Below are 16,327 nucleotides of genomic sequence, written 5' to 3'. Positions count from 1 at the left end.
AGCAGCTTTGTGTGTTCTTGGGGACTGCTCGCAAAATTACTTGTCAAACATTTCGACCAGATGGGGTAGGGAGTGGAGAACATGTGTCCTCCTCCCACGAGCATGATTTTTTTTTTGGTTTCCCTCTCATTTTGAAGTGAGGGGAGTTTGGGTGAACCTCACGCTGTAGCCCATTCCTGACCTCTCAGAGAAGAAACACACTCTCACACACACACACCGCAACACTGATTTAGTTCTTCATGTTCTGTCTTTTTGGAAGTGAAACGATCGATAGGCTCAAGCATACAACATCCTGGTTTGTCCGGTTTCTGGCCAGCAGCAGTGGGTGGAGTGGGACCTCCTAACACCCCGGTGCGAGGAGAGTCTGAACGCATGGCCAAGACTCCACATATGGAGCCACACGTAACCTGAGCTGTTCGCGTTATGCAAAGAAGCCACTCCAGTTACAAATGGCCAACATGTCTCTTGAATGTATCACTGATGCACTAAATTAAAAGAACAAAACTGTAAATGAATTCCTGTGGCTGTGGTTTTGTAACGCAAGATGCTCCAGGCTCTTAGCATGACCATAACTCACAGGGAAACTCATCTAGTTTCTGCTTTAGAGTGGATGATTTCTTTTTTTATTCTTAAGCTGACAAATGAAAAATGAACAAGCTTGCACTTTTAACAGCAGTGTAGTACGTAAGCAACTATTTAGTGTGTGGATTTATCAAAAATGAAGTTGTACTCAATACAATCCCGAGGAAACTTAAAAATGCAAATATCTCAATTGTTATTTAAAGACAGCTATGAGATTAAATCAAGGGCAAAATAAACTCTTAATAAATATTTTTTTTTCATCTATCATCCAAGACATAATTTAAATATTACCACCTTATGTTATGGCCCTATACTTAACAGTTGCTTTATTTGTTTCTTTTTTTTCAATACCAGTCAAAGGTTTGGAACAATTATATATATATATATATATATATATATATATATATATATATATATATATATATATATATATATATATATATATATATATATATATATATATATATATATATTTTTTTTTTATGTGTTTGAAAGGTTTAATTAAACCTGCATTTAATCAGAATTACTGAAGACTGGAGAATTGATGTTGAAAATTCAGCTTTGCCACCATATAAATATATTTTAAATTGTAAAAATGTTTCATAGTATTTACTGTATTTTTGATGAAATAAATGCAGCTTTGTTGATCTTAAGAGTCCTTTATTAAAAAGTGTATTATTCCAGTCTTTTGACCAGTAGTGTATTTTTCATCTGAGAAGAAAAATCAGAGAAAAAGTTGATGTATTAAAATATAACTGAGCTATGAAAGAACAACTTCTGAGCAATAAGATTGTCCTCAACTTTATCCCGGAGTACCTGACAAATTATGTTGTGGGATTATTAAATTTATTCTAACTAAACTACAAACATAAAATTCTATAGATTTATCTTGTCCTCACATTCTTTCTTTAACTCCTCCCTCTCAATGACACACAGCTGACTGAGAGGCTCATTATGCAGCTCATTATGCAGGCCTTTGTCTTCTCAGGTGTAAATCACAATGATATTCATGATGGTTGACGCCTACTTGCATATGACTTTTACCAACAAAAAGTGTCTTAGAAAATTTAAATCAATATATTGTTTTCTGTGAGTGTGTAAACAAGATGATTTTCACATAATTTAGAAAGAAAAAATCCAGGCTACAAGCTCCAGTTCTCAAAAGTCCCGGGAACCAATATTTTGTATGTGTTTTATTGCCTTATTCAAGTGTTTAAAAAAAAATAGTTTTTCACTTACCACGCATACATTTTTTTTTCTCAAAAACTAAATCAAGTACATACATACTGCTCACATATTATAGCCCAGTTTCTGCTGATTACAATGAGACTAGAATTGAGCCATTTAGATGTGTATAAGAAACTGAAAAAAAGCACAAATGGCAGGAGATGACAAAACTTCTCCAGGCCCCAAAAATAGCATTAGATTCCCTTAGTATTTCCTCATGGGACTCGAACCAGCATCCTTCTATTTACCACTATATGGTGCACCACCCTTACATAAAAAACTGGATGGGGAGATAAATCTTAGTAGTATGCTCATTTCATGTTCGTGATATTTGCTACTTTCTGTCATTTCTTGCTTGTGGAATGTGTCATTTTGGTTTACATAACATGAAACATTTAAACATGCAGCATTCGTGCACATTCGCACCACTAAAAAGCACATTCAGGCACCTGTTTTGAATTACCATTGGGAAGGCTAATCATCTTTTTCTTCCTTCTTTTTTGTCTCTGGGTTTTGAGAAGAGATTGCCTCATAGCGTTTATGTTCTGCCTCCTCCTTCCACGGCCATGCCTGTGAAAACACAGAAGAGAAAATGTTCCTTCACTCAGTGGCTCCTAAAGAGGACAAACAGACCCTTCCTGTGGCCGAGGGCCATGTCTTGAGCACCATTCAGACATCATGAGGCACAGCGGGTGGTGGGTTAATGGTCAGACACTTCACCTTCTGTGATCTTGTTTATATGTCAGTCCATGCAGTGGCAAGCTGGGGGATGGTTTACACAAACTGCCACAATGTTACTAACATTTCACTGGATAACTTCCACATAGAGTGCTTAAGATATGTGCTCATGCATATTAGTATTAGGGCTGGGTGTTAATAGGGCAGCTAAAATAATTGTAACTAAATATGATGACATTTGATAATACTCTGTTCCAAAGTTTGGGGTTCATAAAATGTTTTTGAAAGGAGCCTACAATGCTCACCAAAAACCTTTTAAAAATATATTTTATAGTAATTTTTTAGTAGACATTATTCCAGGCTTCAGTGTCACATAATCATTAGAATATGCTTATTCTATGCTCAATTATTATCTAGAATAATTTGCTATTATTATTATTATTATTATTATTTGCAATTATTTGATGAATATCAAATTCAAAAGAACAGAATATGTTGTTAATTTATGAATGTTATGTTATTCATATATCTGAGCAACAACCAGCAAGTTAAAAACTTTTAATGCAGGAAGTAAAATATAGTGATTAAATATGATTAAAAATAATAAAAACTGTAAACTGTATGTTTCTACTAATAGACTGTCACTAAATGAATACAAGAAAAAAGTTTCTTAATTACTTAATTAATAACAATTATTTACAGGTACCAAAATAACAAGACATAATAAAAACAGAAATATTTACCTACATATTTTTTTTGTATCCACAGACACAACCAATGCTGCAGTCAGATCTTAGAATCAGATTTATCAAAATTGACAGTCAGAAAATTTGAACTGATTCATGTTAAAATCTACAGTGTATCATATTGTTATAATGATGTTATGTCATTATGATTATTTAATTACAATTAAATCATCATAAGTACTCGGTTTATGTTTCTAGGCGGAGATAACTGGGGCTGCGAGACTGCGGTTTGCATGCAGTGATGCTCCTGTTAAGCTGCTGTGCATTTCTCCAGTGTTCATAATTCATAATTGATTTGTCAGGGGAAGAGCGATCCAGTGCAGTGTACAGATCAGAGGTGTCTGAACATTGCTCCTAGATGGCCACTGTCTTGAAGAGTTGAGTTCTGACCCTAATAAAACACAACTGAACCTCCAACTTCCAGGCAAGTCTGTTATACTGTAGCTGGCTGGAGGTATACTCTGCAGGACGTTGGCCCTCCAGGACTAGGATTGGACACCCTGCCCAATTTGAGCTTTATTTCATGTTCACAGCACAAATATTGTAGGATGAGTTACATACTGAAGTTTAATACTTATGATTAGAGGTTTGTACAAATTGAAGCATCAGTAACAAATAGTGCATGTGAAAGATCTTTAATCTTTAAAAGGCTGGGAAATAATTTGTGAAGCAAAATTGCAGATAAATGAGCACAGCTGAGCCCAAAGCTCCCAAATTGTTTTTAAATGGCAACATAACTTCCACCGGCCAACTTCCAACTGTCATGACAAAAGCTTCTGAAATCTATAAATACACTAAAACGACACATGCATAATGGCCTCTAAATTCCTCCTTTGTCTGTCCAAACAAAACGAAGGGCCTGTTCAAACAAGCAGTGATCAGACTGACCAGGACCTGGCCTGTGCTCACATCTGATGCCAAATGTGACATTGATATCTTCAATGGATACTTAAAAAAAATAAGGAAACAAACATATGGCGAGCCAAAAAGAAACACAGCGACAAGCAGCTGTTGAGTAAAATGTGGAACGATGGTAGATTACTGGAGCCACTGAATGTGTCTATCAAACACATTCAGGAGGTGAGAATTGAGCTCCCATCTGAAAATAGGCAGATGCCGAGGAGCTCACAGGAATCTGGATTGGATTCCTGTAGAACGAATGTGACTGGAGTCACTTTTTCCTGGAAAAGCAGGAAACAATACAGGAAAACCTGTTCTCTACAGCGTGACAGCCAACGCTCCCTGCCTTTCCAACTATTGCCTGCTTTCCTGTCTTTCTTTGGTATGTGTATATTTGTGAGTGTGAGTGTGTGTGGATATCTGACCCCCTGTCATCAAACTAAATGTGGACATCACTGTGGGAAATGACCCTCAAGATACTGGCCCAGGTCAGAGAAACTGTCTCACACTTATTCTATTGCACTGATGGCATCATTCTATTGTTCGGGGGGATGGATGGATGGATAGATTGACTTTTGGACATTTTTCAAAATATCTTCTTTTGTGTTACATGGAAGAAAGGAATTCTTGCATGTTTGAAATGACTCATGATGATGAGTAAATGATGACACAATTGTATTAATTTCTAGATGAACTATCCCTTTAAGTGAGAATTTTGCATGCCTTTTTGAATTTCCAAGTGGTATTTTCCTCTGGTTAACTTAAAGACACATAGAAAAAGAGACAGACCCTGAAACAACATTCTCCAAACCAGAAATGGACAGAGAGTGCCGTGGCGGATTGAGATATGGTTATTTTCTTTTAACTGCATTTGTGACACATCTGTACCGGTTTTATTTCTGGACTCTTTTAAGATCAATCCAATGAGGGCATACAGATGGAATCCATTATAACTTCCTGCCAGATCCATCCCTGAATTGACTGAATTGTCTATCTTGGGGGCTTTTCATTTGTAGATAATTTACAACAAGGCAGCCTGATTTAAACAAATTTTAAAGGTGAAATATGTTTTGTTTTGTTATTTTAGGATTTTTTTTATCCCTGTCCCAGTTTAAAGTGCAGTGTTGGCATAAGAGACTTTATTCATGTGCTGAAATTAACCTGCATTGACCACTGTATTTCTGCATGGCTGCTTTATAAATATTTGTTGATTATACTTTATGAGGAGTCTTAGTATTTGTGCAAAATGCCAAATATAAAGGCTTCAGAGGTTCAGTTGGGCTTTCAAACATTTAGTCAAAAGCAGAGAGACACGTGCCTTAACGTAACTTTTTAATCTCTCTTGACAACAAAAACTTTTTATAATGATTGTAGTTGAAACTGATAACATTCCAGTTGTCACCAGCAACCAATAAATGATGCTATACAACTCAATAGACCACTTACAGCTGGTTGGTTTGACTCTAATCACTTTAAAGTTATGAGGCTAAATTGTTCATGAAATGCAGTGAAAACTTCAGAACACCAAGCTCTGTGTTTCTTGCTCTCTTTCCAAATTCCCCTTCATTTGTTCTAAACTCCTCCATCATTTCTTCTCTCTTTTCTTTCTTTATAGCCTGTTGTCCAAGCTGAGCATGGGCAGATGTTTGACTTTAGCAGTTGTCTCAGGAGGGAGGGCTCTCCATGTGCTAATAAAACATCCTCACCACACCCAACAGAAAGCGTAACCCCAACAGTATGGGAAACAAAACACAACTCCCATTTAACGGAGTAAAAAAACAAGAATGTGAAAAAACACACAATTCACATCCTACATATGTGTCTGCTTTTGCACTCACATAGAGGTCTACAGTGGCTGTCAAAATCATGGACACTTAGGATACACTTAAAAATGCATAAAATGCACTTAAATTCATTGCAGTAAAACCAAATAGTTTTTATTTGAAATAAACATCTCAGGTTAAGAATGTAACCATGGTTCCCTGAGTAGGGAACGAGACACTGCGTCCTCTAGGGGTCGCTATGGGGAACACCTCATCGTGACCCGTGTCTAAAGCATCATTGAAAAAACACCAACGAGTTGGCCGGTGACAGCCCCTGACGTCACTACTGGCTCGACTATGGATAAATAGACATAAAAAAAACCACATCATTCACTTCTGAAGCTTGCGACCGAAGCATGGCAGGGAACTAGAGGACGCAGTGTCTCGTTCCCTACTCAGGGAACCATTGTTAAATTTGTAACCTGAGACGAATGATTTTTTTTTTTTTTGGGACAATTTGTTAAAATAAAGAATCCATTTAAAACTATTCTAACTATTCGAGCCGTTCATGCCAGACTGGGGAGAGAGGTGTTGTAATAATGTAAAATATGTGAAAAATAATGTTTTTCGAAAAACCTAGTATGAGAGCATGTTCTATTACACCCCCAAAACAAAGCATAATAGGAACCTGTTTAAAAGAAAGATTCGTTCAAAAATTAGATTGATTTGATTCTCAATTTCGACTCACTGATGAAATCTGGTAATAATGGTTTTTGAGGCAACAGCTCATCATCTAGTAAATACGTAATAAGATTTTTAATATAGTACACAAGTTGCATTGACTACTTTTATGGTACATTTACACATGAGAGATGGAAACCTGTGCAATTAAAAGGACAAACGCATAACACAAAAGTCTGCCTAAACACACAAATGAATTAATTTTTTTTCTCATCATTGGTGCCAGTTGTATCTGTACTAACGTGGGTTTGGGAGCCAAACACTTGATTTATCTGTCGTGTTCTGGCTCTGATGTGGGTTTAACCACAAGCTTCATTTCATCACCTCATATTTCTCTCTCTCACTCACTTGCTCTTAGCTCGTTCTGTCTTTAGCTGACTGAAGAGGACAGAACACACCACATGACCAGTCCTAATGGGTGCTCATTGGGTGGCTTGGCAGCTCTTAAAGTGATTTATTGTGAAATTCTCACATCTCTTTCAGACATCAATATAACCCTTAAAGTGAGACCTAAGGGATATATCAAGAAGAATAAAGCATAATTCCTAACCCTTTAAGAGCAGTCATTTCATAGCTTAATACTTCTCACCCAAACACACAGTGCTGTTTTCACTCATACAGATTTTATTCTTCGTCTACATGGTTTTCACTCCAATCTCTCTCATTCTCTCTCTCTCTCCGTATAGTCTGATACAATATATCAGACTGAGGCCTATCTGTAGAATGAGCATGAGACGAGAACTGAGAAAAAGAAAACAGGGATTCTGCATTGTAAATTCAATTATTTTTGTGTGAGCCTGGAATGGCATGCAGTTGTAAAGCATGTCTGGGTTTTGGAGTCTATTTTTACAGTAAATCTTTTGAAGCATGAAGTGTTATTAGTGTTGGAGAAAGCTGGAACAGAGTGGAATGGGTTTTGCCAGCAAAGGCTTGTGAGATCGATCCATCATGGAGGGCACGCACATGCTTCTCATTATATCTGCCATCATAATCATATCTAAACTGAGGTCATGCTGTTGGACTGTCATGTTTTCATTCGACGTATTTCTCACACAAGCATTTTGCATGTGATAGATACCTTGGAAAGCTTATTCAACACAGTAACCTGATAAATAATATCTGTATGAACTCATGAAAATGACTCATGAAGATAAAGTCTTCTATCTAACATTCTAATTACAGTGCTTGCAAGGCAAGGTAATCCTCAAACATTATAATTTTCATCTTCTCTATAATTTTCTGCAGTTAATTCAGCTTGAACAAACACGCTTTCAAATTCAGACTTTTTCTTTTAGGAACTTTCAAAGAAATAAAGAAATCTCTTAGAATGTTCAACATTGATATAATCAACAGCAATGAGGTCACTGAAAGAGTTGCATAAATAATTTGTGATCAGTGATTCTTCTTGCATTTATTTGCATATTAAATCGTGTCTGTTTTCTTTTTCCTCGCATCTTTATGGCAGATTCCTTCTGTTTTGTCTGAGATATGTATGGTTTATGTTTAGTCCAGTGTTAATTCACCTTCTGCCACTCGATGGCAACATAAGACCAGTAAAACCTACTTTCACAGCAGACAGCGATGCTGTTCCATGTTGCAGTCCTGCCCTCTAATGGTCAAACATACAATCTTCTGTGGACATCGCAATTATCATGCACATCATATTTCACAAGACAGCAAAGTCTAGTAAAAGCAAAGGCTTCTGGGAAAACATTAAACAGATTGTTTCTTTGATCCCCAAACATTCGTCATCTTCAAATGCATCACTGAGCTGCATCTGCCAATGTAATGCATTCAGTAAAATTTATAAACCTACCTACTACTAAACCATTGTATTCAAAAAGTGGTCTTTTAAATGGATTTTGAAATGCATGAGACCTGACTGAAATTGTTGAGCAACACTGAGAAACTAAAACCTCTATAGCTACTGAAATTATCTCTGTCTGTATGCTAAACGATTATTTTAGTAAAAAAGAAATGTACAAAGTGTTTATAGTCTTGTTGCAGGTGTGTGTGTGTGTGTGTGTGTGTGTGTGTGTGTGTGAGTGTATTGTTTGCCTCTAATGTATTTGCTCTGGGCTTGAGCACAGACTCGCAGGTTCTATGCATCAAATATTTATCTCACAGTAACTCTTATGTCTTAAATAATTCTCAAAGAACTCTGGCAAAAGCAAGCCCTTACAACCCCAGACACGCTTCAACCAATAGATTCAAGGAACTACAGAGAGAGAGAGAGGGAGAGAGAGAAAGAAAACTATTGGGGAAAACCCAAAACTGACACGAAGTGAGATATAGAAATTGTTTAGTTTAACTTTAAAATCATGTCTTTATCTAAACTAAACTGACGTGCAGTACAAGCATCGGCTTCAGCACTTCTTTTATATGGTTTTGGTAAAGTTAATAAACTTGTACATTTTTCGTGTTTAACAGATTGACCCGTATGATTTTCTGTGGAACATAAAAACAGATATTTTGCAGAATGTTCACATTTCAGATAAAGGCAACAACAAATAACAAAGGACTGTCAAACTCCCCCCAAAAGAAAATAAAAATTCTATATAATGTGTGTTTTTGTTTAATGTTATTTATTATTATTATTATTTTTTTTTTTGCATGAATAAGGTTCAATTAATTTCTCTCTGCTGTAGATTTCAAAATCTTAATTCAGATTAGTAAGGCATGTTAATAGCATATTCAATTTTGAAAGATACATAATGACAATTATTTTGGGGGGTGAACTTAAACACTTTATTCTTTTAACACTTTTATTTCCCTCCACAGAACCATAAGAATGACTGATAAAATCCTAGATCTAAAATTTCTCCATGGCTATACTATTTATTTAAGCAGAAGCGTGACTACAGAAGGCCTAATTATTTTGTAATGCAGTTTCATTGTTGTTGAAATTATAGTTTAACATTACTTAATCGAGACTGGACTGTACTTTAGCGAAATTTAATTCACTTCATCCATACATCTATTGGAACGTGACAACTGAACTAAAAGTGCGCGAACAGAACAGATGCCGTTGAGTATATAATTGTGGTGGTAAAGGAGAATAACAAACATTATTTATTTGGAATTTGTTGAGGAGGAAAACAAAAGCTTTTCTGTTAAATGTAAACAGGCCTGGTTCAGGCCAGCCCTGATTTTTAAGCTCAGAACTTTAAAAGTTTCTATTTACGAAATGTTTTTGCAGTGTTGAACAATGTAGCCAATCACAGACCCATCGTTTGATTTATTGAATGCAATAGCCAATCAGAGGTCTTTAAGTTATTCTTGACTGCTAAAAAAACGCACGTTTTTGTTTCAGTGCTGAGTAGTGCACGCTCGGGAATAATCTCATTATGACAAAGTTTAGAAAATATAAATAATAGATTCAGTGCAGTGTAGACCTTCGTGAGATTGCGATTACCTGAAATGAGAGGCTTTTTACTGGTTATAACAATTCTGAACTTCTAATTGGAGCTTTAAGGACAGTTTTCATGTTTATATTGAAATAAATTAACATTGTGCATGCATTTACTTATTGTAGGCTATATGTTTATGGTTTATTGTGACTCACTTACTGAGGAATAAAAGCTGCAGTCAGTTAACTAAGAAAATTGAGCTTCGACTGACCTTAAGTCATGTCAAATGTAACAAGACTTGCAGTTTTTGACGTCGCCATCTTCGATATTCACTGTCGCTATGGTTATGGATCAAATAGAATACTGGCTTGACTTTGGTTGCATGTTCCAGTAAACATTCTGCTGCTAATCTTTAATTTATTATTATTATTTTTTTTTCAAAATTCTTTCTTCGCGTGACTCTTTCTCAACTACATGACATGGTTTGAACCGTCAGTTGTAAACATGGTAAGAAATGTAATCTAACAACATCAGAAATACCAATACACAGTTGTGTTGCAATGTAGCATGAATCTTTATTCTGGGAAATCACAGTATTTCTGAATACTGTTCATTTGTTTCTTTCTTTGCATGACTCTTTCCAACAACATGCCGTGGTTTGAGCCACCACAATAGTGAAAAATGGTAAGATAACAGCAATACTGGAATATATTAAAGGACATTTTAAAAGATTTAAATCACAGAATCACTGGTTCAGAACAATTGATTTGCAAAAGTTAAAAAAAAGCTTCAGAAAGCAATGTTTCAAAAGCATGCAACACTGGTGTACTCTGTCGTATTTTGCATTTTTATGGTTTTCAAATAACGACGGACTTAGGGACCCATCACTGATGAATTATCGAGAAGTGTGAGGGGGTGTTAGGTGTTTTAATTAGCAACTGACCCTAAGAGATTCATAGGTAGCAAACATCTGCATACTGTATGTTAATGAACATGCCATCAGGACACTCTTGGCATGCATATGCCCAACTATGTCTAAAGTCAAAGTGTGAGTGTAACAATGAGACTGAATTTGGTTAACAAGCTCTCAAATGAATGCAACATTTAGATGTGTCCATCAGCAATATATATTGACATGACTCGACTGCTCAACCCAGATGTGGGAGCGTGAGGGGCCACTGAGGGCCATTGAAGTGCTCGGCATTTGTTTACTACACTCTTCCTACCACTGTCAGGGGAAAAAAATGAGAAACACTCAAAACATAACGTCAGAACACTTGAGCTTAGTGAGCCGTGTAGTTCAGTGATACTGGAAGAATTACAAGTGTAACGAGACAGGGAGAACATTGGAGGAATGTAGAACCAAGAAAAAGTCTGCTTTACTGCTTTATTCTCAACATTTCTGACAGAAACGAGTGTATAATACTGTATGTTGACATTCTGAACAGTGACTCACAGAATAGAATCATGCCAAGAATAATGCTTGTGTAGAGCCTTATGAAGTCTGTTTTATCTTTTCTCAAATTCCATGGTTTCATTTTCCAGTTTTCCATAGTTTTAATGGTTGATTTAAATTTAAAAAAGTCAAAAAGTCTGTCTAATCAATTGAGTTCATAAAACTTTAACAATTTACTAATTTATCAGAATGTTAACACTTACAGTGCCGTATTAAATGTTTTATTCTTTATCTATTTTTTTGTGAATTTCTAAAAACTGGTACTAATCAAATAAATCCAAACTTTAGCAATTAATTGTAATTGTGTACAATTTTAACAATTCCTGCCATTTCTGGTAAAGTTTTACTGGTTGCACTTTATTTTACAGTACGTGTACTTATAGTGTACTTACAGTGTATTTATCTAAGAAAGTTCTGGTAACACAAGGTAACTACATGGGGTAGGGTTAGGTTTAGGGGTAGGTTCAGGGTTAGTGCCTAGTTATTACATAGTTATTGTAATTACTATAATAAGTACATAGTATGTACATGAGGAACAGGACTGTAAAATAAAGTGCTACCGTTTTACTGTTTATATTCAAATATAGATGGAAATTTGTGTGTTATTCCTTTAAAATAAAAAAAGGCATTATTGTTATAATTATTATTATTTTTTACTACTACTACTACTGTGTAAAATACATTTTATTACTATATACTTTCTTATTCCTTATAACTGCAAATTTGGCATTGAGAGAGAAAGAGATAGAAAGAAAGGAAAGTGACAGATAGATCAGGTGAACAGGCCATCACTCTATAAATAACTCTACTTGGAGGGTGATTTCACCCTGACGTTTTCTCTCCTCCACCAATTTTCCTTTAAATCAGTCTTAAGACATGCCACTCTTTCTGCACACCTCATTCCTCCAATAATACAGAGCCGTGCTGACCTCTATCTTTGTTCCTCCTGTACTCTTTGAATCTCATGCTCTTTCATTCAGAACCTTACATGTTTTCACAGTCTGATTATTGTGCTCTTTTCTTCCATTCTCTTCCTCTTAAAGTTATCATTTCATCATTCATTCATTAATCCCTGATTGCCCTCCTGTTCTCATCAGTATTAGCCACACTGCTCATTCTGCTTTGTCTCTCCTGCCTTCACACGTTCAGCTCTTACATCCCCTCATCATTTCCTCCCACTCTCTCTCTCTGACAGGTACCCTGTGTGGACAGATCTTTGAGGCTTAAGTTCTGTAACTATCCTCGGGGGATGTGGTGACTAGCCGCTGTCAGAGAAGCCAGGATTAGGCTGTCTGCTAGAGGCCTGCGGATGACAGCAGTGCCCATCCCCCCCCCCACCTTTGGCATGGCTGGAGGACCCCCATAAAGTTGAACTGTAGATAAAACCAAATTACTGATCAAAGCTTCTGGATTTTGTTGTGGGTACATTACAGTTACTTTGAAATAAACATAATTTTAATGTGTATTCTATGCCACTGGCTCTCTAGTGGTCTGTGAAGGCATGCAAATGGTCTGTATATTGATTAAAAAACAAAAAACAAAGGTAAATTGTAAAAACAAAACTGTATATAGACAAAAAAATCAACTTTTTGAATTAACAATAAAATAACATATTAATCTGCTAATTGCATTTTAATATGCTAAAAGTATCGCTTATCACCTATCTCTCAAGTGAACACTCTATCTACAATCTGAATTAGGAGTGTCAATGGTCCACTTGAGAGATAGGTGATTGTAATGCACTTATAAGTCTGTGATCCGCCATAATGCAAGAAGAAGAAGAATGCCTCATGCGCTTGTTGCTGTGAAGTGCATTCACAAGAGTTCTAACAGTTCGGACATTGTGTGAATCAGAGGTAAAAAAAAAAAAAAAAACCTTTATTAATAATTGTCAGTTTCTTACACATAACGATCATTTTGTGTCTTTACTAGGGCCGGGACTTTAACGCGTTAATTGAGATTAGTTAATTACACAAAAAATAACGCGTTAACTAAGATTAATCAATTACAGAAAAAAAATTCCCGCATTTTTAATAATGTATTTTTTGCACCGCGGAACGTTTCTCACTGGATGAGTTTCGGCGGATCGATTATACTGGAGCACCAACTAGCGTTCGCATATCACCGCAGCACACATCGAGCCTCAAGTATCACCTCAACGCAAAACATATAGCAGCTAGCGTGGACTTTACACTTTATGTTGAACTATGTATTATTTTGTTGGTGCAACAAGGTTTGTTTTGGCCAAGGTTATTGAGAGTTGGACTTAGTATGTTATGCCCTCTGAAGCAACAGAGAGATGTTTTCTTATAGTCAGGGTTTCCAATGTTCTGAATGTAATTGACAGAATTGTGTTTTACTTAAAAAAAAACACTTTACAGAAGGTTCCAGCACCTATAAGCTTCCTGAAAATCTGAAATGTACTATTTCTAAATTGTTTCTAAATATGCTATTGCTACACTTCATGGCAAAAATTGCACTGGTCTGCTAGACTTGGTTGAACAAAAATAAACAATATTTTGTTGCTTAAGCTTATGTATTCAGTCATTATTCAATGGCATACTATAAATCCATGTGAAAAAAAAATTACTTCTCACTGTTCTCAGGTCAAATATTTATCTGCGATTAAAATGCGATTAATTTCGATTAATTAATTACAAAGCCTCTAATTAATTAGATTAATTTTTTTAATCGAGTCCCGGCCCTAGTCTTTACACATATATGTATCGTCACAAGCCGCAGGGTTTAATATGGATTTGTCTGTGCATGTTTCTTTATACTCTCATAGATTCTGTTACCATTTTCCATGCATTGTACGGCTGAGAGACTTCAGCGACAACAGCTAAAAATCCTAATTTGTGTTCTAGTTAAGAAACAAAGTCACCTATATCTTGGATGCCCTGGGGGTAAGCAGATAAAGATCTAATTTTCATTTTTAGGTGAACTATCCCTTTAAACAAGAACCTCTTTTGACAAACATTCTTAACTTGGTATTGAAAGCTTCTTACATTCCCACATAAAAACACATCGATAAGCCATCAGCATTCACAGTGAAGCATCACGGCACTCCATTGCTTTGAGCAGCACCTCAATGGCGATTAAAGGTCTCGGCAGAGCACATGCTAAAATATTTATGACTGGCTATTACGTGGTTGATGGTGACCCTTTGAGCCACTTGGACTGTATGGGACCTTTATCTATTTGACCAGCTAATTAGCGACAACCCTCTCTATGCTAGCTAATATTGACTAGTTGCATAAGCATCAATGACAGATAAATTTGTTTAGCAAGCTACTGCATCACTCTGCAGGTAATAAGAAACAGAGCCAAACCACACATCCCCATTTTCTTCAGCAAGCCCAGTGAAGTCCCTGCTGAAAAACACTGCATAGCTGCTATCCGGCATCTGTTGTGTTGTGGTTGCTAGTTTTCTAGCATGGACTGCTGCTATGCTGGGGTCTCAACCAGGCTTCTTAAAGAGAGAGTTCACCCAATTCTGTCATCATTTACATCACTTACATTTCATTTTTAAATAAAACTGATTTTTAAATAAAGTTGATATAAATATGAGATGAAAAAAAAAGTGAAATGTTGCCTTGGCAATAACTGAAATAGATATAAGTTGAAGAACTAAAATTACTAAAACTAAAATATAATTTAATAAAATGTATTGAAGCTATTTAGAATGATAAAAAAGTAATAATGTCAAAAACATAAAATTACAAAAACGCTTGGATTAGAGCAATTTAAAAATGTTGCCTTTGCAATTAACAAATTCAAGTTGAAGAACTAAAATGACTAAAACTGAAACGTAAATACAGATTAATTAAATCTATATACTGTTGAAATCAACAACAACAAACTGTAATAAAATGACACAAGCACATAATAAAATTACAAAAACTGACCTAAAATTAAAATAAGTGAAAATATAGAAATAAAAGCTGTTGTAATAGAATGTGAATAGATAAAACTAAAATAACAGACCAAATACACAATTAACTTCAGTTCAACACAAATCTCAGTTTTTGTAAAATTTTACATACATTGACAGCTCAATGTCTTTATAATTCCATTATAAAATATGATTATAAAATTGATTTAATTGATTTAGTGATATGTAATGTTAATATAAATTTTTTTTTTTTAGAAAGCATGTTACAGCACACATTTCTTTGTTACTGAGCCACAGTTGCACACGTGTTTTTTTCTAAGTTTTGGAGCTTGAACATCCTAGTAAAGCTAAACGATTGCTAACCACAATGACATTTCCTGCCATCACACATACATGTCCTATACATGTAATTGATGTTTTCATCTGAAAGAATTTTGAATGTTTACTCAACCACAGTATGCCACTAAATCACTACCTTTCAGATGTTACGACAACATTCAGCTGTTTATGATGTATGTCTCATGGGACAGGGTCACCTTAGTGGTCAACAGCGAACATACTTTGTGTTTTAAAACAGTGAATCAAGGTTGCAGTGAATAAAGTTACAAAACACATTGCCTCAGGCTGTATTTGTTGGTTTCCTTGCGTGAACCAGACATCTGTATTGATTAAAAACGGGCATATCCACCTCAGCCTCCTCCGGGGGCATTTTACATGGCCATCCAATCAGAAACCATTGGGCCATTACCATTGTAATGTAATTTGTCTGAGTGTGGCGTGAGAGAAATGTCCAGCGAGGGATAATGGGCACGTGAGAAGACAAACTGCAGCGCTGGGCTGTTTAAGCTCCAATGGTTTCCTTGTTATGCAGCCAGTCTGAATGTGAGTGCTCATTGATGGCAGGGTTTAAATTGCATCCCTAGATTAACCCCAAATAAGTGGGATGAATGTGTGGCCATTTTTCACCTCGGGCTGACAGAAGCGACTCG

The sequence above is a fragment of the Carassius auratus genome, chromosome 48 (genome assembly GCF_003368295.1).
Source record: "Carassius auratus strain Wakin chromosome 48, ASM336829v1, whole genome shotgun sequence".
Lineage (NCBI taxonomy): Eukaryota > Metazoa > Chordata > Actinopteri > Cypriniformes > Cyprinidae > Carassius > Carassius auratus.
This window is presented reverse-complemented; position numbering follows the sequence as displayed.